Genomic DNA, 22191 nt, shown 5'->3' with positions numbered 1-22191 from the left:
TAGGTCTTTAATGGAAAAGTTTCTTGAGGCGGGAAAGAAGTTAAATGAGGCCTTCATACTTTGCATGTAGTAACTTTTGCGGCGGAAGTGTTTATCATTCTATCTATTGCATCTTCCTATCCGTCTGTCTGTCTACCATATTTTTCCTTCTATCCATCCGTCCATCCATTCATCCATTCATATGTCTGTCATATACTTTATACGAATATATCTATCCTTCTATCTGTGTATCCTTGGATCTGTATATCTTTGCAGCTACCTCTGTATATTTTTTCTCTTAATCTATTTACTGCTCTATTATATGCCTATATATCTGTCTAGCTGTCTATTTATATCCGTCTGTCTGACGCCACATCCTGTGGGTGGGTAGTCCTAACAAAAGAACGTCAAGGAGTCTTCTGTGCCTAAATCAGTAAAAAAACCGTCTTCCTACCAAACGCCATCCGGCCTTACATACTTACGCACCTCATCACTTCTTCTTTTTCAATTTCCCTTCCTTTTTCCCTCCATTCCTCCCACTCGCATACACAATGATAATGACCTTATTTCTTCATCTCATTCACGGTCTGCGTCTCCATCTCCTCCGACACGTCTCACCCTCATACACTCTTCCTGCCGATTTCTCATCCATTCTCTCCCCATGGCCAACCAGCTCAGAGCGTGTCTTTCATATTTCCCACATCCACGTCTACACCATATTCATCCAATATTCTTTCATTTGTCCATCTCTTAGTCCATGGCCTTTCAAAGCACGTTTTTATTTTTTAGTTAACAAGTATCTTTTGATGCAAAATATTATCCTCTTTATTTTAATATTCACCAAGGTTTTGTTGTGTTGTGTGTGGGTGGTGTTCGTTAAAGATCCTAATTAATTTATTATTTACGATGCTCAGGTCTCGAGAATGTTGATGCATTATTCTTAGGAATTTTCGTTTTTTTTTTTTTTACACCCGTTCATGCATTTTGCTGTCATTACAAAATTTCCTTGCATCATTAAACGTTATTCCCTACGAACCATGCATCTCTAACATCTTCCATCTTTCCCTCTCTAAAACGGTCAAACTGTCTTTCATGATCCATGGAAGCCTTGCAGCCCTCACATAGAAAAATTGTACCCACATCTGGAAACTTTTTTTTTTTTTTTTTAACTACGAAAGAGCGACATATTCCTTCGTACTGGGACTACAGCATCTCCTTTACTACAAACGTTTGATCCTCACACTCCCTGCCACTTCTAAATAAACTCTGTTCATCATTATATAGGCGTTCTAATAGCTTCCTTACTTTCACTGTTGTTATCATTCCATATGAACGCCATCATATCCAGACCTTTACTGGCCCATCAGAAGCGTAGATGCCCAAGGATAGGCCTCCCAGTCTTGACATTAAGGTGAGGGTGGCCAGTCTCAATCATCCTTGAATGGAACTGTATGAGCAATAAACTCCCACCACACCTCAAATAAAAAACCTCACAGGCTCCAGCAGATCGGAGCTCTTTACATAATTTGGTTATATGGTTACCATTAAGTGTAGTCAAAGCATCCCTGGCTTGCAGGAAGCCGTTGGACTTGTCCTTCAGTGCAGAATCAACTGAGGGCAGCAGTATGTCCAATTGGTCGGTGGGTTTTTATACCTACCGTACCATATGTACATAACTTTCCTAAAACAATCCATGACAATTTTTGCATTCAGTTTGCTTTAACTGTATCTTAAAACAAAAGTAAGTCACAATAAATTCTTATCAAATGTGCTGTCATTTTTGCGTTATCGATGCAGTTGTCTGACAGTGTAATCCTACTCTGTTTAGCCGTAACAAGCTTCAGTGTTGTATATAACCTACTTTACCTCCTTGAATATGATAGGTTTTCCCTAGCTCAGTGAAACAATCTGGTATAAGTGGAAATAAAATAAAAGTGGTCCAGACGCTGACAAGACTATTGGTACAGTACTTTACTAATGTTTTCACGGCGCTGAGAGGGCTATTGGTACAATACAAACATAGACACTCAGGTTCCTAAATTCATTCAATTGAATAAAATCGTCTGGCATTAGCTGGAACAGAACACTAGTATTGCATCCCCCATAAACAAATCAAATTACCTTTAATTCAAGGGGTTTCTTTCAAGATGCATAACATTGCTCGGGTGAAACAAAAACACTTCAAAAGGCCCCATCGTGCTGAAAAAAAAAAATAATAATAATAATGAAACACTAACAGTGAAAACACGAGTTACGAGAATTTTTATGTGTGCTTTATTCTAGCAGTAAAACAATATAAACGATGCATTGCAACTGGGTGCACCTGCGTAGTTACAGCTATTTATCTCTCCCTCACACACACACACACACACACACACACACACACACACACACACACACAGCATCAATAAAACTGCAAGATGATAGCGCAAATACAATTATAAAATAACATGATGTAAGTGCAGATTGCTAATGGAGATGGGAGAAAAAGTGAAAAGATGGAGAGAAATCTTTCAGGAAATGTTAAACGTTGAGAATGAAAGGAACGCAAGTGTAAGTGGTTGGGAAGTGGCTATAAGAAGGAGGGAGGTGAGAGCGAGAAAAAATCAGTAGGATCGAAGTAATGGAAGCAATGCAGAGAGTTAAAATGGGAAGACCTCCAGGAATTGATGGAGTGTGTGGTGAAATGTTGAAGCACGGGAGAGAGATAGTAGTAGAATGAAAATGTAAGATGTGCAGATTGGCCTGGAAGGAAGTTACAGTCCCGGAGGATTTAAAGTCATGCATTATTATTCCCCTTACATAAAAGATGTGTGTGGTAATCACAGGGACATTTGTCTTCTTAGTGTTTATAGCAAAAGTATATGGAAGGATACTTATTGACAGAGCTAGGAAAATAACAGAGGAATTACCTGGAGAAGAACAGGAAGGTTCTAAGAAGGCAAGAGGTTGCACAGATCAGATATTCATTCTTAGGTCTTTAATGGAAAAGTTTCTTGAGGCGGGAAAGAAGTTATATGAGGCCTTCATTGATTTGGAGAATGCACATGGCAGGGTGGATGGACAGGGAATGTGGAAATTATTAAAATATATAAGGAGTAAATGGGAAGTTGTTGAATGCCGTGAAAAGTACATATGAGGGTGCTAAGGCTGCAGTGCGCATAGATGGTGAAATGAGAGAATTTTTCTACTTGAATGTTGGATTGAAACAGGGAAGTGTCATGTCTCCATGATTGTTCATTTTGTATATGAGTGAGGTTATAAAAGAGATACAAGGTAGGGCAGTGGATGTTGGAGCAGCCCTAATGAGAGAGGGGAGTGTTTGGAAACTCCTCGTACTGTTGTTTGCAGTTGATACTGCATTGTTAAATGAAGACGAAGGGGATCTGCAACGCTTGGTGAATGAGTTTGGTATAGTGCGTTGGAAACAAAATCTAAAGGTGAATGTAGTGAAGAGTAAGGCTATGGTTTTCGAGAGGAATGAAGTCACTGACTGTTAAGTGAGGTGGGATGTTGAGGAAATGGTAAATATGAGTACATTTAAATACTAGGGTAGTGTGATGAGTAAGGTTGGAAGTCTGGAGGGTGAAGTGCTTGAAAAGGAACAACAAGGAAGAAAGGTTGTTGGTTCTTTGAAAGCAGTGATAAGAAACAGGGAAGTGAGCATGGAAGTAAAAAAGTCGCCCCATGGCAGTATTCCGATAACACCCTAACGTATGGAAGTGAAGCTCTGACCTTGTTAGAAGGAAGCAAGTCATGAGTGACAGCAGCTGAAATGAGTTATTTGACTGGATCATGTGGAGTTGCATGGGAAGAGACAGACTGAAAAAATGAGGAAGTGGAAGTGAAGAAGCGTGGTGTGGATGTGGATGTGATAGAAAGTGTTAGAAGAAATACACTGTGGTTGTTTGGTCATGTGGAGAGGATGGAGAGCGAGAGACTAACAAGGAGAGCGTATGTGAGTTGGGGTGGGCAGAGGGAAGAGGAGGCCAAGGATGAGGTGGAGGGATGGAGTGAAGTGGTAAATGAGAGAGGGGGGTGTGAGCTGGGAGCAGGGCGGTGAAATGGCAGTGGGACAGGGTGACATGTAGGCGATTTGTTTGTGGCCACCCTTTGTGAGATTAAGGCATCTGGCAATAGATAGCTAAAAAGACAGAAGTGCAGCTGTGTTAATACATCTCTCTCTCTCTCTCTCTCACACACACACACACACACACACACACACACACACCTTCACCAAATGAGTCTGCATAAACATACAAACTAAAAGATGAAGATACAACAATTACCTAAATGACTTGGTGTTTGAAGACATTGTGAAATATAATGCACTAACACATCTCACGGTGCCACTCTTCATACTGCTACACTTCACACTGGTGTGCTGCATTTCACACTCCTTTATTTCGCACTGTCATACTTTCAGCTGTCACACTTGGCACTGTTTTACTTCATAGTACTAAACTTCAGTTACACTTCACACAAATTCTCTTGTTTCTCCAAACGAAATGTTGTTCACATTCATCTAACACTGTCAGTATATCTACTCTGTCCTTATCATTACCTGAAAATTTTGTGAGACTTTAGTCCTCATGATAAACATTGACTGGTACCGAATTTGCATAGTGATGTTGTGGTTCATGTGATGCACTGGGACTTCCTTTACTTGTCATGCTATTATCTGTTTGTCTGTTCATTTTTACTGGAATTTCCTTGCAACAGAAATATGAAGGTAATTATTGTGTTTTTTGATGTGTGCTCTCCCTTGTTTAGGCTATCTGATTTTACTTGATTTTTATAAGTATGTATGAAAGTTCTAAAATCCTCACTGTCAACGTCTGACGACTCTGACCACTTATTATCATTCTTCACTTCTGAGTAATTTTGGTTTATATTTTGTTATTCAGTTTCTACTCGTTTCTCTACTTATGTAGAGTTATTTGTTTCCTTGTGCTGGTTTACTGATACTACTTGTGTAGAGCTATTAGGTTATGCTAATGCGGGTTCTTTTGGCACTGAGAATGATATTACTTTATAGATAGCATTAATTAATACTCACATTTTACAGTTCTCTTGATTGCTCACTGATTAAAAATGAAAATTATAAAACACATACTATTTATAAGTGTAAAGTTTATATTGTCTTTCACTATAATTGTGTACAGGAAAATACTGAGATATGAAAGTTACATGATAGGAAAATAGAAATGAATTATATATATATATATATATATATATATATATATATATATATATATATATATATATATATATATATATATATATATATACTGTATGTGTAAGATTGAACGGTAATGATATAAGACCTTCCTATTATAAAAACTTAAAAGGTCAAAACAGAGACAGAGACAATTATGTTCCAGGGTTGAATGAAATGGGGAACCTTTTCTCTAAACTGAATGTTGCCTCACAAGACCTATTACATGAGAGAAACAATAATCAGAATTTTTTACAGGAGAAATCAAAATTGAAGGAAACTCAGAGAGAAGAACCAAAGATAATAAACCTTTCGACTTACACACTGAGTGATAATGAGAAATCCTTACTTACAAAGGGACTAACATATTGCCCCACACCAAATCAACTTAATCACGAGGACGTTAATAATGATATTGATGAGTTATGTCGAAAATTAAAATTAAAGGAATTTTTTCACAACAGTGTGTTAAATAATGAATCACTAGTAAAACCTAAATCTACACGGGACCCAAATACTGGTAGAAACTCCACTCTCGATGCTGCAGTTCATTTCCTAAGACTTAGTCGATCTACCACCACCAAACAAAACAATAAACCAAATATAAATTAACACTTGGTGAACAAAAAGCTATAAAAGCCCTTAAGGACTGCACTGATTTTATAAGTAAATAAGCTGATAAAGGGTTAGCTGTTGTACCAATGGATACAACATGTTATAAACAAAAGGTGATGGATATTTTAAAGAATCAGGATACATAAGAAAAAATATAAAAAAATAGACCAAAAAACAATGACTAAAATAAAAAGGTAATTAATAATTATACGGATAGCTTAACTAAAGATGAAGTTAATTATTTAACCAACATTGACTATACAAGCTTATTTTGCGGTTTACCAAAAGTGCATAAGTCCAAATTGAAAATTGATCAAATTAATGGTTGTAATATAGAAGTGATTTCCATAAAAACCCTGTAGATCTTAAAATGAGACCAATTGTTGCGGGGCCAACTTGCCCTACCCACCTTCTCAGTCACTTCTTAGACATAATACTGCAACCCTTTCTGAAATACATACCTTTATATGTTAAAAGCAATCTAGACCCTTTAAACAAGATTCCTACTAAATTAGATGATAATGAAATTTTCGTAACTCTTGATGTGGTAAACCTATATAGTAATATTCACCATGAACTTGGATATGAAGCTATCACTTATTGGATTGATAAACACTATGATAATGCAAATCGTTTCCTTTCAGACCTAATAAAAGAAGGATGCAGATTAAATTTGGACAACAACTCATTCTAATTTAATGGGCAAAACTACTTACAAGTATCAGGGACAGCAATGGGGACAAAATTTGCTCCAAATTATGTCAATCTTGTGTTGGGTTACTTAGAAAACATCTTATATTCTCAGGTGTCATCACATTTTGGTAAAATAATAGCAGATAAAATGAAAAAGAACTATATGCGATACCTGGACGATATCTTCATGATCTGGGACGAGAGAGCTGGACATTTCTCAACAGTCATAAACATCATGAATAACCTGGACCCCAAACTAACATTTACATGTGACACAAGTGGAGACACAGTCAATTTCTTAGACATAACACTCACTAAGCAGGATTAGAAAATCATTACTGACATTCATAAACGCCAGTGATACACATACAATACCATATATAACAACCTATAACCCAAATTATGATGATCACTTTAAAGAATTCTTATGTACAATTAATGTTCTAAAAAGGCACCCGAAACAGAAGAAATTTACAAAGATGTCTCCTTAATTAAATCAAAGCGACAACCTAATAATCTAAGAAGAATTTTAACAACGGCTAGGTTTAATAATATATCTAGTTTCAAAGTGAAGAAATGTGAAGACAAAAAATGCAAACTCTGCATGGAAATATTTGAAGGCAGTCAATTTACTTCTCCCAATGCCAACTATACATTCCAAATTAACGAAATCATGGGATGCTCGACAGAAAGCTGTTTTTATGTAATTCGCTGCAGTGGACGCAAAGAGAATTATATAGGCGAGACCTCAAATCTCAGGCTTCGTTCTAACCTCCATAGGGATCATATTAATCACAGTAAGGGCTTATATGTTAATACCGACATAGCTAAATGTGTAAAAAAATGTTCTCCAAAGTTCAATATTATGCCCTTTTTTAAGTAAAAAACGATGATCCTATATTAAGGAAGTCAAAGGAAAAAAAATCATAAATAAATTCAAACCATTACTGAACAGAGATTTATGAAACACCGACCCATATACAACTTCAAAAAACGAACCTTATTCGAATTACGAAAGTGGGGCAACTGAAGCTTCACGAAACTCGAAATGAAACTGACAATAGTGGACAATTCATACCAAATATCAGTGGCTATCAATTATTCAAAGAAAGCACAGCTCTTCTTGGGCCACTAATTTTATAACTGATGATCTAAGAAACTAGAGAAATGCATTTTAATTAAACTTTGTTTTTAATTTGATTTTAATATACAATATACAGTTTTAGTACATGCCTCCTGTTTGTGTGAAGGCTGCTGGTTTTCTAAGAAAAGGCATCAGTTTGCATTCATTTTATATATATATATATATATATATATATATATATATATATATATATATATATAAAATGAATGCAAACTGATGCCTTTATATATATATATATATATATATATATATATATATATATATATATATATATATATATATAGATAGATAGATAAAATGAATGCAAACTGATGCCTTTTCTTAGAAAACCAGCAGCCTTCACACAAACAGGAGGCATGTACTAAAACTGTATATTGTATATTAAAATCAAATTAAAAACAAAGTTTAATTAAAATGCATTTCTCTAGTTTCTTAGATCAGGAAATACAGAGGGAGACAGTTCCAGAGTTGACCTGTTGCATAAATGAAGGACTGGGAGTAACGGTTAACTCTTGCATTAGAGAGTTGGACAGGAAAGGGATGAGAGTTTGCTGCTAGACGGGTGCTACGCGCCCGTCGTAATGGTGGAGGAATGCATGCAGACAGTTCAGAGGAGCAGCGACCATTAAAGTAGCGATAGAAAAGAGATAAAGATGCAACAGTGTGGCAAAGAGACAGAGGTTGAAGGGAGTCAGTAAGAGGAGGAGAGTTAATGAGATGAAAAGCCTTTGACTCCACCCTATTGAGAAGAGCTGTATGTGGGGAGCCTCCCCACACATGAGAGTTGTACTCCACACAGGGGCAGATAAAACCCCTGTATAGAGTCAACAATTCTGCAGGGGTAAAGAAAGAACGGAGTCGGCTTAGCACACCCAATCTCTTGGAAGCAGATTTACAAGAGATGTAATATGATCTTTCCAAGATAAGCCCCGAGTAAATATACCCCAAGCATGTTCAAGGATGATGCAGGATTAAGCTGAATATTATTAAACATTAGTGGGTATACCTGTGGAAGATTTTGTCGGGTTGATAAGTGTAAGAACTGAGTCTTAGATGCATTAAAAACAACCATATTATTTTTACCCCAGTCTGAGATACGAGCCAAGTCAGATATTAGGTGTGCCATAGCCTCATCCCTTGTTTGTTGAAGTAACTGCTGAGATGGGAGTTGCAGGCACTGCATGGAAAGGTGAAGGGTGGAGTCATCAGCGTATGAGTGGATAGGGTTAGATGTACAGCTTAGAATGTCATTGATGAATAAAAGGAAGAGAGTTGGTGATAGGACAGAGCCCTGAGGAACACCACTGTTGATAGATCTAGGAGAAGAACGGTGGCCATCTACAGCAGCGGCTACAGAACGACCAGAAAGGAAGCTAGCGACGAAGGCACAGATAGAAGTATAGAAACCGTAAGAGGGCAGTTTGGAAATTAAAGATTTATGCCAGACTCGACTGAAAGCCTTTGAGATGTCAAGTGCAATGTCAAAGCTTTCGCCAAAGTCCCGAAAGGAGGTTGACCAGGAGTCTGAAAGGTGGGTGAGAAGATCGCCAGTGGAGCGTCCCTGATGGAACCCGTACTGACGATCGGAAAGAAGGTTGTGATAGGAAAGATGCCTTAATATTTTTCTATTCAGAATTGACTTGAAAACTTTTGAAATACAGGACATTAAAGCAATTGGACGATAGCTGGAGGGTTGGGAATTATCATCCTTCTTTGGGACTGGCTGAATTATGGCAAACTTCCAGCAAGAAGGAAAGGTACAAGTTGACAGAGAAATGCGAAAGAGTTTGCCTAGGCAGGGTGTAAGCACAGAAGCACAGTTCTTGAGAACAACAGAAGGGACTCCATCAGGCCCATATGCCTTGTTAGTATTGAGGCCAGTGATGGCAGAAAATACATCAGCTGAAGAAGTTTTAATGTCAGCCATGAGGAAGTCAGAGGGGGGAAGAGATGGAGGAACAGCACAGGAATCGTCTAAGGTGGAATTGGAGGAGAAAGTCTGTGCGAAGAGATCTGCTTTATCAGTAGAAGAAATAGCTACAGAACCATCAGAGTAGAAAAGAGGAGGGAATGATGATGAGGTAAAGTTGTTAGAAAGGTTTTTGGCAAGGTGCCAGAAGGAGCGGGAAGAATTCGAGTTGGAGAGTTGAGAGCATTTAGTACGGATGAAATTTATTTTTAGTAGAGCGAAGAACAGACGTAGCACGATTCCGGGCAGAAACGTAAAGATGATATGATTCAGGGATAGGTTGGCTCTGGTACCTTTTGTAGGCCCTCTCCTTGTTGCGGACAGCATTAGAACAGGCGTGATTAAATCAAGGCTTTCTTGCGTTAGACAAAGGATACGAGAAAGGAATGTATGCTTCCATGCCCGAGAGAATAACCTCCGTAATGCGCAAGGCACACTCAGATGGCTCCCGGTCATGGACACAATAATCATTCCAGGGAAAATCAAAGAAGTACTGCCTCAGGGCCTCCCAGTCCGTGGCTCCAAAATGCCACAGACGACGTTTCCCTGGAGGGTCCAAAGGCCGTACTGGAGTGATAGGACAAGTTTGTTGAGACTTCCCTGACTCTTCCTCCTAACCAGGATATTTTCGAATGTGACACTTTTGTATTCTCTTACATGTTATTTTTCGACATTATGCTTACAAATGTTTTTTTATTTGTCGACAGGTACCAAGAAGTATTGTTTAGAACTCTGTTTAACTAAAGTTTTGTATAATATTGCATGCTTGTTTTTTCTCAGTACATTTCCTTTAATGTTTTCTTAACCAGCCCCGTCCCGTCGACGTATGGGTACATTGCAACATTTTGCATCTGCCAGTCCCGGCGACGTACCGGTACGTCGTGCACCTGCAAAGTGCATAATTTCCACAATTTTAAAATTTCGCGCTTGATTTTTGGTACGTATCGTCGCTTGACCTTCCCCTACCTGCCACCAGGCGGGGACACTTGGTGACCCCGCGTGACCCGCGCTCACCCGCGGCTCGTTCACTCACCTGTTAGCAATGGTCCTGCTCATACATGGTGACGAGAGGTCTCTCAGAGGTCGAAATTCAAGCCGCCCTGGATGCCTTTACAGGTGACAGTGATTCCCCACTGGACGATGAGGTTGTTGACAAAGATTATGTGCAGCCAGAGGAGGAGGAAACCACCAGCATTGATGAAGAAGTCCCATCCCCCATGAAGCGGCAGTACGTGACTTACCATGCTGCTAGAGAGGGGCAGCCGGCCAAAAAACCACATGCAACATCCTATGCCCAGCCCCAACGTGATGTGGAACCCGAATTTGATGACAAGGACGAGAACGAGGACGAGGACGGAGCCTTGGGACGTGCTGCCACGTGGTATGGACGTGAGGTGATTACTCATCGTGGCCCCGAGTGCACACCACATCAGACGAGCAGGTATGGGCCTAGTATTTGTTTGGGGAGGTAGGAAGTGTCATGGAGGGAGTGGAGAGTGAAGGGGAAAGTGCAGGGAGGAGTATGGAAAGTGAGAGTGGCGTGAGTGAGTCATCGCTCTCCCTAGGTAGTGTGAGGCGGTGGGGTGTATCACGTGGGCCAGTGCGGGTGCGTTCTGTATCACGTGGGGTTGTGATGGAGGGGGAAGGTGGGGAGGAACCACTCCCAAGCACGTCTTATGCTCCCCAATATACCCAAACACGTGGGCGAGAAGGTGCGTGAAAAATCACGTGGTGTTGTAATGGAGGGGGAAGTTGAGAAGGAACCACTCCCCAGCACGTCTTATGCTCCCCAATATTCCCGAACTTCATCCCCACAGCCCTCTAATGTTCCTCAAGGCCGTAAGGGTAAGGGAAAGGGAAAGGGTAAAGGCAGAGGGAAGAGGAGTGAGAGTGGGGAAGCCCTCCGCACTCCTTTTCCCCAGCCTCCCCCACCAGCATCTCCTCCCCACCCAGACGAAGGCGGTGATGGGGATGATGGGGACGAGGGATTTGTGGGATGGAATTTGGAGGATGGGAGTGATTTTTCTCCCCTCATTCACCCCTTCACTGAGCAGGGGCGTGCTGGCTGCATTGCTCCCGGAATTCACCGTAATTCCACCAGGATGGATTTTTTCCACCTGTTTTTTAGTGAGGCATTCGTGGAGCAGATTAATGACCAAACTAACCGTTTTGCAAGCACCCATTGCCGTGAGAGTGAAAGATTGGGAACAAGGAGCAGGCATTCTATCATATATGATTACTCTGTTTCCCTTTCAGAAATGTTCCTATTTTTTGCCCTGGTCCTTTTGATGGGTATTATACGAAAGAACAGAATTCCGGCTTACTGGACAAGGGACCCTGTTATGCTTACACCAATATTTGGGCAAGTCATGAGCTGTAATTGCTTCCAACAAATTCTAAGTCACCTCCATTTCTATGATGCTGATGATCCTGCAAATGCGAATGACACAGATAAGATGAGGCGAATTAGGTTGGTCTTTGATCACCTGAGGCAAACCTTTCGTTCGTCATTTTATCCCTATAAAGACCTCGTCATAGATGAGAGTCTTGTGTTGTGGAGAGGTAATATTTCATTTAGGCAGTATATACCCAGCAAAAGGCACCGTTTTGGGTTCAAGATCTTTGTTATGTATGACTGTAGGGCTGGATACGTGCAAGACATAGTCTTATACACCGGTGCACAGACAGACATAATAGAAGATCGGAGTATTGGACTGTCGGGAGCAGTGGTAAAGACAATGATAGAAGACTATCTCCATCGTGGTCACGTCCTCTACCTGGACAATTGGTACACTAGCCCTCTTCTCGCTCATTATCTACACATGCATGAAACGGGAATCTGTGGAACCATGAAGGTGAACTGGCGTCACATGGTCAAGGTAGGGCGGAAACTTGACAGGAATGAGGTTGTCTTCTTCAAAGCCAACAACATCCTTGCAACTGTGTGGAACCATAATAGAGAAGTAAGCCTCTTGTCAACAGTTCACCACCCCTTGATGCACCATACTGATTCCGTTGATTACCGGAGTGAGAACAGGCGTCACATTTGGAAACCTGAGTGTGTCATGGACTATAACATAAACATGCGCCTGGTGGACCAGTCAGACTCCATGATATCGACGGTAGAGTGTGCCAGGACCACGATGAAGTGGTATAAGAAACTGTTCTTTCACTTGCTAGACATCACTGCTCTGAATTGCCACCACCTTCATGCCATGACAACAGGAGTTCAGGAAACCTTTGAAGGGTTTGTGAGGGAGCTCACAAGAGATGTTTGCACGGTATGCTGTTGAAAGGCCCCAACATCGCACCCGCACTGCCCCTATTGTCCAAACTCCCATGAGAATATCCGGCTGCCATTTCCCCACTCCTATCCCTCCCCAGCCAAACAGACCTAGGCCCCAACGCAGGCGTCACGTGTGTAGCAATTCCCGGGTGAGACTTACCACACAGAGGAAGGACACCCGCTATGAGTGCGTTGAGTGTGACGTGGGTCTCTGTATTCACCCATGTTTCAGCGAATATCACACCTTGATGCAATTCTGATATGGTGTGAATGCGATAGGACGCTGAAACTATGAAGTAAATGCGACAAACAGATGCTCAGTGAAATTATCAGTCCTGTTGATCTGAAGATATTAGTATAAAATGCATACGGGTATAACAAAAATTGTATGTAAGTGTATAAATATGCTGTAAGTGGAAACATACCTAGCGATTTTTTTATTTGATGCGATATTCTGTTGCTCAGTGCAATAAATAAGGCCCGTAAATATGTAAATATTATTACTGGAAATGCAAACGGATATAATATAAGTTCAAATTATTGTAAGTGCTGAAATATATTCTAAGTCAAAATATTCCTAACGGTTATATATAGATGCGATATCCTGATGCACAGTGGAATGAATAAGGCCCGTAATAATGAAAACAGAAGTCAACAAGTGGGAAAGTGTGTAATATATGTGAAAAATTTGTATGTAAGTGTTTGAGTATTATGTTGGTCGAAACGTTCATTGCGAGGGTATTTTCATGCGATATTCTGACGCTCACTTGAATAAATAATGCCAGTCACTATGTATAGTGCAGTATAGGGGTGTAAACGTGTGTAATGTAAGTGGGAAAGTATAATTGGAGTGAAAAAATAAAGTAGAAGATGAAACGAGTGTTTGAGATTGTGCTGGCTACGTGAATATGCGTTAGCATTTCGCTAAATGGCCTCGTAATGAATGTAAATAGTTGAAAACATTTACAGTGGTGGAGGAAAGGTTCTATGTAAAGGAAAAAATAATAGGAAAGTGATAAAACAATTGGATATGTTGAAATACGAGTCATAGCGAGTGCGTTTAGTATGCCGATGTGTGCTATACTTATGCTGCATGTCATCGTAATGAATGAAAACATCTGACACCATTTACAAACAGTAAAAATAGGTATAATGTCAATGAAACAGAAGTATACAAGTAGAAAAAATGATATGTTGACTGATACAAGAAACTTAACACATAGCATGTTACCACTCGGACCTAACTCACTATGCTCGCGTGAAGGTAAAATGCTTATTTTTCATATATATGTGTTTGAAATTCATTATATTGTTACTCTTATTGTTTATTAGTTCAAATTCAATAAATGTAGAGGTGTTGTTTGTTGTTTCTCCCAATATTTCCTACCATAGAGAACGTGAGTGCCTCACATGTCAATGATAGAATACGATACCTGGCGCGGGGGACTTCACATGTTCCGACCACTTATGGACCACGGTAAGCACTTTCTTGGTGATTTTCCTTTGTTTCTCAACCAAAGCGGAAGTTTTAGCCAAAAAATTTTTTTTCCAAAATAGCTCGGGATTAGGGGATGTCGGAGGTGCGGAAAACCTCGGGACGTGACGGGTTAATCTGCTATATTCCTAGTTCATATCATCGCGAACACAAAATTCTCTCTCTCTCTCTCTCTCTCTCTCTCTCTCTCTCTCTCTCTCTCTCTCCTTTTTTCGCTTCTCTTTCCCCCTTTCTTCCATCACCCCTCACTTTCACTGATCAGCATTCAAGAATTCCTTCCTCCTGTCCATTCCCATCTTTCCATTCAGTAACTGCTTGTACACACAAATAATTCTCACACCATTTCTCTGTTACCACATTATATCACATACCACCATACCAAATACCACACACACATTACCATACCACACACCACCACACCACATACCACCACATTACATACAATAACATCACACTGCTAAAACTTGCCTCGCCACATGCATCCTTTAATCCGCCAAGTGCCGGCCAACTTGGGACCTCCATGGCACCCCAGTGCCGGCTAATTTTCGACCATGTTTTTTGCTAGATAGGTTAGGAATGATGCGAAAACATGCAGAACAGCCATAAAAGTACTCACAAAACCCTAAAAGGTCGATTTTGAGGTCGATTCTCTCTCAGCGAGTAACTGAAATGTTCGGAGTAACACCCGTAGACTTTATCACCTGCCGCCGACACCCAGCGAGTTGAGGAAGATCTTTGTTTTCTTCATAGGTAAGTATTCCAAATGACCCAGGGACACTCTAGGAAGGTATACAGATGATATGGGAACTGTCCCCAAGCATAATTATGTGTGGGGATGCATCACGACATTCGAGTGAGAGTGCCATTATTTCGATAATGTTCATTTTATCGGATTTTCTAGTCTTCACATCAGTGTTTGATGACACATATATTTTACATTTGCATCTTTTTTTCACACAACGAATTTTTTTTGCGCAATGTATTCACTATTTGTGTCTTTTTCTTGAACGCACAAGACACACAAGTTATGTATAAAGTACTTACACTGCACTTATTATTATGAAATTAATTACACTAATTTTTATATTACATTTTACAGTTACTTATGAAATATCTTACACTAATTTATATATACATTACAGCAACACTCATAGGCGTCCTTTTAGCACATAACACAAGTTTCTAATACTTACAAGTGGAGGAGCGTGTGATATTCCTCAAAGCATGGGATTAGGCACAACCCCACGTCACACTCCATGCATTGGTAGAAGGCGGCATAGGTGTTAGAGAGGGGAATGATTCTGAATATTACCTCCCTCATAAAAAAAAAAAAAAAATCTTGAAATCGACTCCCCTTGAGGTGGGAGTCAGCTCCGGCACAGTACAGCCTGCCGAACCACCGCCTGTGATGGGATGAATGATGGGAACGAAATCACTCCCATCATCCCATTCCCTCATGACTTCATCCTCTCCTTCGGTTTTGCCTCATCACCAATGGGGCCACCTCCGTCGCCGTCATCAGGATGGGGAGGAATTTCAGTAGTAGATTGGGGAGGAGTTTGGGGAATAGAGCCTGCCTCCCCACTTTCCCCACGAGTCGCACTTTTCTTCCCCCTCCTTTCTTCTTCCCCTTTACTCTACCTTTTACACCTTTCACTGCCGTTTGAGGCTGTGGAGAGAAAGTGCAGGGAGGGTGTGGGGAGGGAGCGAAGGGAGGTTAAGGCGTGGTTGGGAAGAAGCAGCACGGCGTGGGACTGGAGGTGGTGGGTAACATCGTGCACCACGTGAATGACAAAGTGCTGCTCACCTTGTACTTTTTACTAAATAGTTCTTCTCCACTCTTCTGGATTTTCTTTGGCAATGTTACCCACGAAGGCAGCCTATGTTCACCCGAGGGGTCAGCCTTGTATTCCTCATTCCAAGAGGAATTGTCCATGGAGCGAGAGCAGCATGTTGAAGTGGGAAGTGGTGGTTGTGGTGGTGCAGGGTGAGATACAGCCATGCAGACAGTCATATAATTTGCCTTTCTTGGGGATGGAATCTCATACTCACTGCTTTACTCAGGTTGGACATAGTCTCGATCAACAACATCATCATCAATGGGAGAATCACTTTATCATAGGGGATGTTCAGGAGCTCGTCAACCTCGTGCTGTGGAATACCATGATGCGCCATGGTGCTCACTCACTCACTCATAAAGTGGGGCTGTGTTGGCGGGGCCCGACGCAGGAGGAGGGACGATGTGATGACTCATAGCATGGGCATTATGCCTAAACAGGCGCGGGAGCATCCCTAGCAAATATCTCGCAAGAAAACTGAAATTTTGAATTATGGAAAGTTTCTTAAATCGATGATGTACATGTACATCACTGGCATTTTATGCACATGCATGGCCCAATATACAAGTACGTCGCTGGCACGTGGTGGGTTAGCACATCACACAAAACAACAATGCAAAACTCCACACCACAATACAACACACAACACCAAAAACATACCACACTACATATGACTGAGAAGCAGTGATGTAGAGTACACTTTTTTCCTTGTCACACAGAACATTTCCAAAAGTTTATAATCCCCGACATTGGCTACCATATTCGAAGTTCAATCTTCCTAGGTCTCCTACCTGAACTGCCCACCGCCGGCTATGACTGTTCCCATCACTCTCCCCGAGTCCAGCTGATGTACTTTACATTTTGTTCAGGTTTCCTTCATACCCCCCTGGGGGTAGGGTTTTTTTTTCAAGAATACTCCCCCAGTATCCCTGCTTGTCATAAAGGCGACTAAAAGGGTTGGCGGAGGGTTAGTGCCCCTTCCCGGAAAACAACTAACTAAAAAAACAAACAAGAAGCCTCGGACAAGGACTGACCAAACGATGACAACCCAGGACTGGACAAAGGACTTGGTAATGGCTACATGGAATGTAAGAGGAGCGAATGATGAGTTGAAAGAGAGAGAAATTGTCCAGGTGCTTGAGGGTGCGAAAATGGATATATGTGGAATAACTGAAACAAAATGGAGAGGAGAAAGTATGAGAGAATGGGAGTATGGATGGGGTATATGTGCAGGAGTAGGTGAGAATGAGAGGGCAAAGGAAGGAGTATGTATAGTTGTGAGTAAAAGATGGAAGAAGAGCATAAGACAGTATGGATCAGTTGGGTCAACGATTGTGTGGGTAAAGTTGAAAGTTGGAATACAAATGTGGGCGATTGTGTGTGTATGCACCAATGCAAGATCGTGCTAGCAGAGTGAGAGAAGAGTTCTGGACAAATGTGGAAGTGTGCTTGGAAAAGTTTGGAAGGAATGAGAGAGTGTTTTTGATTGGTGATATGAATGGTAAAGTAGGGAATGTGAAGGTGGATGGAATAGTTGGTGAGTGGGATGTGCCTGCTGAGATAGATGAGAATGGCAGTGCGTTAGTGGACATTTGTGCTGGGAGGGGGTTGGTGATAGCCAATACCCTCTTCAGGCATAAAATGATCCACAGGTATACGTGGCGAGTGATGAGAAGGGTGGGTGGTGAACTGAATGAAAGGAAGGCAATGATTGATTATGTGTGTGGATGAAAGGATGCGAAGATGTGTAATGGATGCAAGAGCTTATAGAGGTTGGGGGAGTGGACTTTCTGACCACTACTTGGTGGTGGCCAGAATTAGGATCCAAGTAAGATGGAGGAATAAAAGAAGGGAAAGACGAGAGGAAGGAGTAGTTGCAAGAAGAGTGGAAAGGTTACAAGAGGATGAGAAAAAGGCAGAGTATAAGAGAGAAGTGGAGGAACGATTGGGCAAATATAAAATAGAGCAAATGGGGGACGTGGAAGGTGTGTGCATGATATTTACAGAAGAAATATGTGCAGCAAGTGATGTGATGTGTGGGGTGAAGAGAAGACGGATGGGGGGTGCAAGGAACAGCGTGGTGGACAGGTGAGACAGGCTGTGGCACAAAAGAAGAAAGCATACAATGAATAGATGAGTAATAGGGGCGTGGAAGAAGTTGAGAGGTGGAAGAAAGAGTTATACGTAAAGAGAAAGAGAAAGGTGAAAAGATTAGTAAGAGACAGTAAGAAGAGAGTGGATGAGGAATTTGGAAGGAATTTGAGTGTAAAGTGGAGGGACTGTAAGAAAATGTTCTGGAAAGAGGTGAAGAGAGTAAGACAGGGTAGAAGTGAGGTTAGCAGGGGAGTGAAAGATAAATATGGTATATTACTAGTGGAGAAGGGAGAAATAGTGAGCAGATGGAGAGAACACTTTAAGGAATTGTTGAACATACGGGATGGAAGCAATGCGAGTATAAGTGGCTGGGGAATGGCTGGGAGAAGGAGGGAGGTGAGAAGAGAGGAAGAAACAGTAGGATACAAGTTGTGGAAGCAATGAAGAAAGTTAAATTGGGGAAAGCCCCAGGAATTGTTGGAGTGTGTGGTGAAATGCTGAAGCATGGGGGAGAGATAGTAGTAGAATGAACGTGGAAGATGTGCAGATTGGCATGGGAGGAAGGTAGAGTCCCGGAGGATTGGAAGTCAGGTATAATTATTCCTTTGTACAAAGGAAAAGGGGAATAAGAAGTGTGTGGTAATCATAGGGGCATTTGTCTTATTAGTATAATAGGAAAGGTGTATGGTAGGATAATTATTGACAGAGTTACCGGTAGAGAAAGAACAGAGGAATTAATTGGAGAAGAACAGGGAGGCTTTAGGAAGGGAAGAGGTTGTGTAGATCAGATATTCATTCTTTGATCTTTAGTGTAAAAGTTTCTAGAGAAGGGAAAGAAGTTGTATGCAGCTTTCATGGATTTGGAGAAAGCATATAACAGGGTGGAGAAACAAGGATTATGGAAAGTATTAAGAATATATGGAGTAGATGGGAAGTTGTTGAATGCTGTGAAGAGTATGTATGATGGTGCTAAGGCTGCAGTGTGTGTGGATGGTGAACTAAGTGAAATTTTCTCTTTGGAGGTTGGGTTGAAACAGGGATGTGTCATGTCTCCATGGTTGTTCAATCTGTACATGGATGGGGTAATTAAAGAGGTACAAGGCAGGGTAGTGGATGTTGGAGTGGCCCTGGTGAGAGAGGATAGTGTTTGGAAACTCCCTGTACTGTTGTTTGCAGATGATACTGTGTTGTTGAGTGAAGGCGAAGGGGAACTGCAAGGCTTGGTGGATGAATCTGGGAGAGTATGTAAGAAACGGAATCTAAAGGTGAATGTAGGGAAGAGTAAAGTGATGGTCTTTGAGAGAGGTGAAGTCAGTGAATGTACAGCGAGGCTGGATGGTGAGGAATTGGAAAATGTGAGTACGTTTAACCCGCGCCGTCCCGAGGACGTACTTCCACGTCCTCACGTTTTGTCACAGCTAATCCCGAGGACGTACTTCAACGTCCTGCAATTGCAAGGTTCATAATTTCCACAATTTTCAATTTTCGCGAGTCATTTTTGGTACGTATACACGGGACACCTGCCTCAACAAGATGCCAGGCAGAGACAATGCCTTACCCAGCATGACCTCCTCCCCCCCCCCTGCAGGCCCTTTTCTCAGCAATTCACCTGTTATCAGTGACCTGGCCAGTATAGCCATGTCATGCCACGGTCCGAAATTCAGGGCCAGAGTGATTCCCCAATCAATGACAATGTGGAGGACAAACTTTACATAGCATTAGAGGAAGAAACAGTTAGAAATGATGATCAGGTAATGTGGCAAAAAAAGGTCAGGTATTAGTGAGTGAAACAATGCTTATAATGCCTATATTACTGCTTGAAAACCAATATACTCTTGTACTACATATAAATTCATAACAGTAAATAAATAAATACCGTTTATGAGTGGTGTGAAATAGTTATCCTCCCATAGAACTCGTTTTCTTTGGTGCCAGCCTGATAGAAAACCCAGTAAAGTAAGGAGGCTCTCCTACCTGTAATGAGTATTTTAAACCTCAGGTGAGCGATTTCTCTATGAATTTTCGATGTTTCTCACCAAAAGCGAAAGTTTTAGCAAAAAAAAAAAAGGTCGAAAATTACCCGGGATTGGGGGGTACCAGTGGTCGAAAAGTGGCCGGGACGGGGCGGGTTAAGTACGTGGGTAGTGTGATGAGTCAGGATGGAGGTTTGGAGGGTGAAGTGCTTGAAAGGGTACAGCAGGGAAGAAAGGTTGCTGGTTCTTTGAAAGCAGTGATAAGAAACGGGGAAGTGAGCATGGAAGTGAAAAAGTTACTACATGACAGTATTGTGATACCAACTCTAGCGTATGGAAGTGAAGCTTGGACGTTGTTGGAAGGACACAAGTCAAGAGTGAGAGCAGTGGAAATGAGTCATTTAAGACCAGCCTGTGGAGTCACATGGAGAGACAGGCTGACGAATGAGGATATAAAGGAGCGTTGTGGTGTGGATGTGGATGTGATAGGAAGCGTTATGAGGAACACACTGAGGTGGTTTGGCCATGTGGAGAGGATGGAGGGTGAAAGACTGACGAAGAGAGTGTATGTGAGTGAGGTGGAGGGGGGAAGAGGAAGGGGGAGGCCGAAGATGAGATGGAGGGATGGGGTGGAGAGGTATATGAGAGAGGTGGGTGTGAGTTGGGAGCAGGGCAGTGAAATGACGGGGGACAGGGCGACGTGGAGGCGATTTGTTTGTGGCCACCCCAAACGGGATTGAGGCGTCTGGCAATAGATAGATAGATCTACATACAATACTTCATTAACCTGTTTAATAAGGTGTTGTGGAGGTATTCCATTATGTGGTGGCACCCAATATGACAAAGCGCCTCAACTGCCTCGTTATACAAACATCCAGAATGGAGGATGGTGAACTGCAGACAAAAGCCTAAGCCTGCCGTCCACTGAGTTCACGTTTCAGATTAATCCAAGACCAAAACAACAACAACAGCCACATCAGCAGCAACCCGTGAGACATTTTACCTTACCTAAACCTAATACAATCATCTAAGAGTATCAAGGGGGGAAAAAGGACGTCATCTGGGGAGGCGGTAGCCGAGTCTTTAGAGAGGTGGGCAACGGCCCCAGAGAAATTCGCTCAAGCAAACTTTAATGTTTTAACCAGAAGACCCTCCGACATCTCAAAAAAAAAAAAAAAGACCAATACTTCAATCCTGTAGAAGACAGTCCTAGCATGTATTCAGTATGGATGGTGGGTGTTAGCACCGAATTGGTCACATGTGGAGGTGTGTGGCGTATAGGAGGACTGCTGGGCTCAGGGAACATGTTGTGCATGTTATGCCCAGAGTCAAACAAAGAGCTGTGTTGTTTTTATCATCTATATATAAAATACATACTAACCATCAATCTGATGTGCCCACCATTATCTGTGATTGCACCCATCCTTCATTCTGAGTCTTGCTGACGTATTTATATTTTTTTCTTTCTTTAGATGATTTAGGCTAATTCACCTCTGTGCACATTTTCCAAAAGGAAGTATATAGATTTAACTCCCAAAGTTGCATAAATGGTTCCGAGACGCCATCGTAATGAAATGACTCTGGATCCACATTACTTACAACAGTTTGGTGCCGGAGAGAGACACTCTCATGTGATGACACTAAGGTAACCGGGTGGTTCAACTGTTTAGTTGAACACAAAGTCACTTTTCCCCCCACACTACAGCACAACAGAAATACAATTAAAATACGCGCTGGTAACAACTCACATAGGGGCCTATGACAATTGCCAACACATACATTCCCCTCCAGTCGTCCCCCACAGTACCACACAGTTACTCTCCACAAATACACCACGTCACTAACATACCCAACATCATCCTGGGTGGTGATTTCAGCGCCAAGGCG

The 22191-nt window shown here is 41.5% G+C and overlaps 1 pseudogene; it reads right to left on the bottom strand.

Moving 5' to 3' along the window:
* LOC145391620 (uncharacterized) overlaps positions 1–16574 on the bottom strand; it is a 93034-nt pseudogene extending 76460 nt beyond the window's left edge.
* Positions 16575–22191: the final 5617 nt, after the last annotated feature.

Source organism: Coenobita brevimanus, chromosome 19 (assembly GCF_032717465.1).
Source record: "Coenobita brevimanus isolate Jiangsu-jjx chromosome 19, ASM3271746v2, whole genome shotgun sequence".
Taxonomy (NCBI): domain Eukaryota; kingdom Metazoa; phylum Arthropoda; class Malacostraca; order Decapoda; family Coenobitidae; genus Coenobita; species Coenobita brevimanus.
This window is presented reverse-complemented; position numbering and strand designations above follow the sequence as displayed.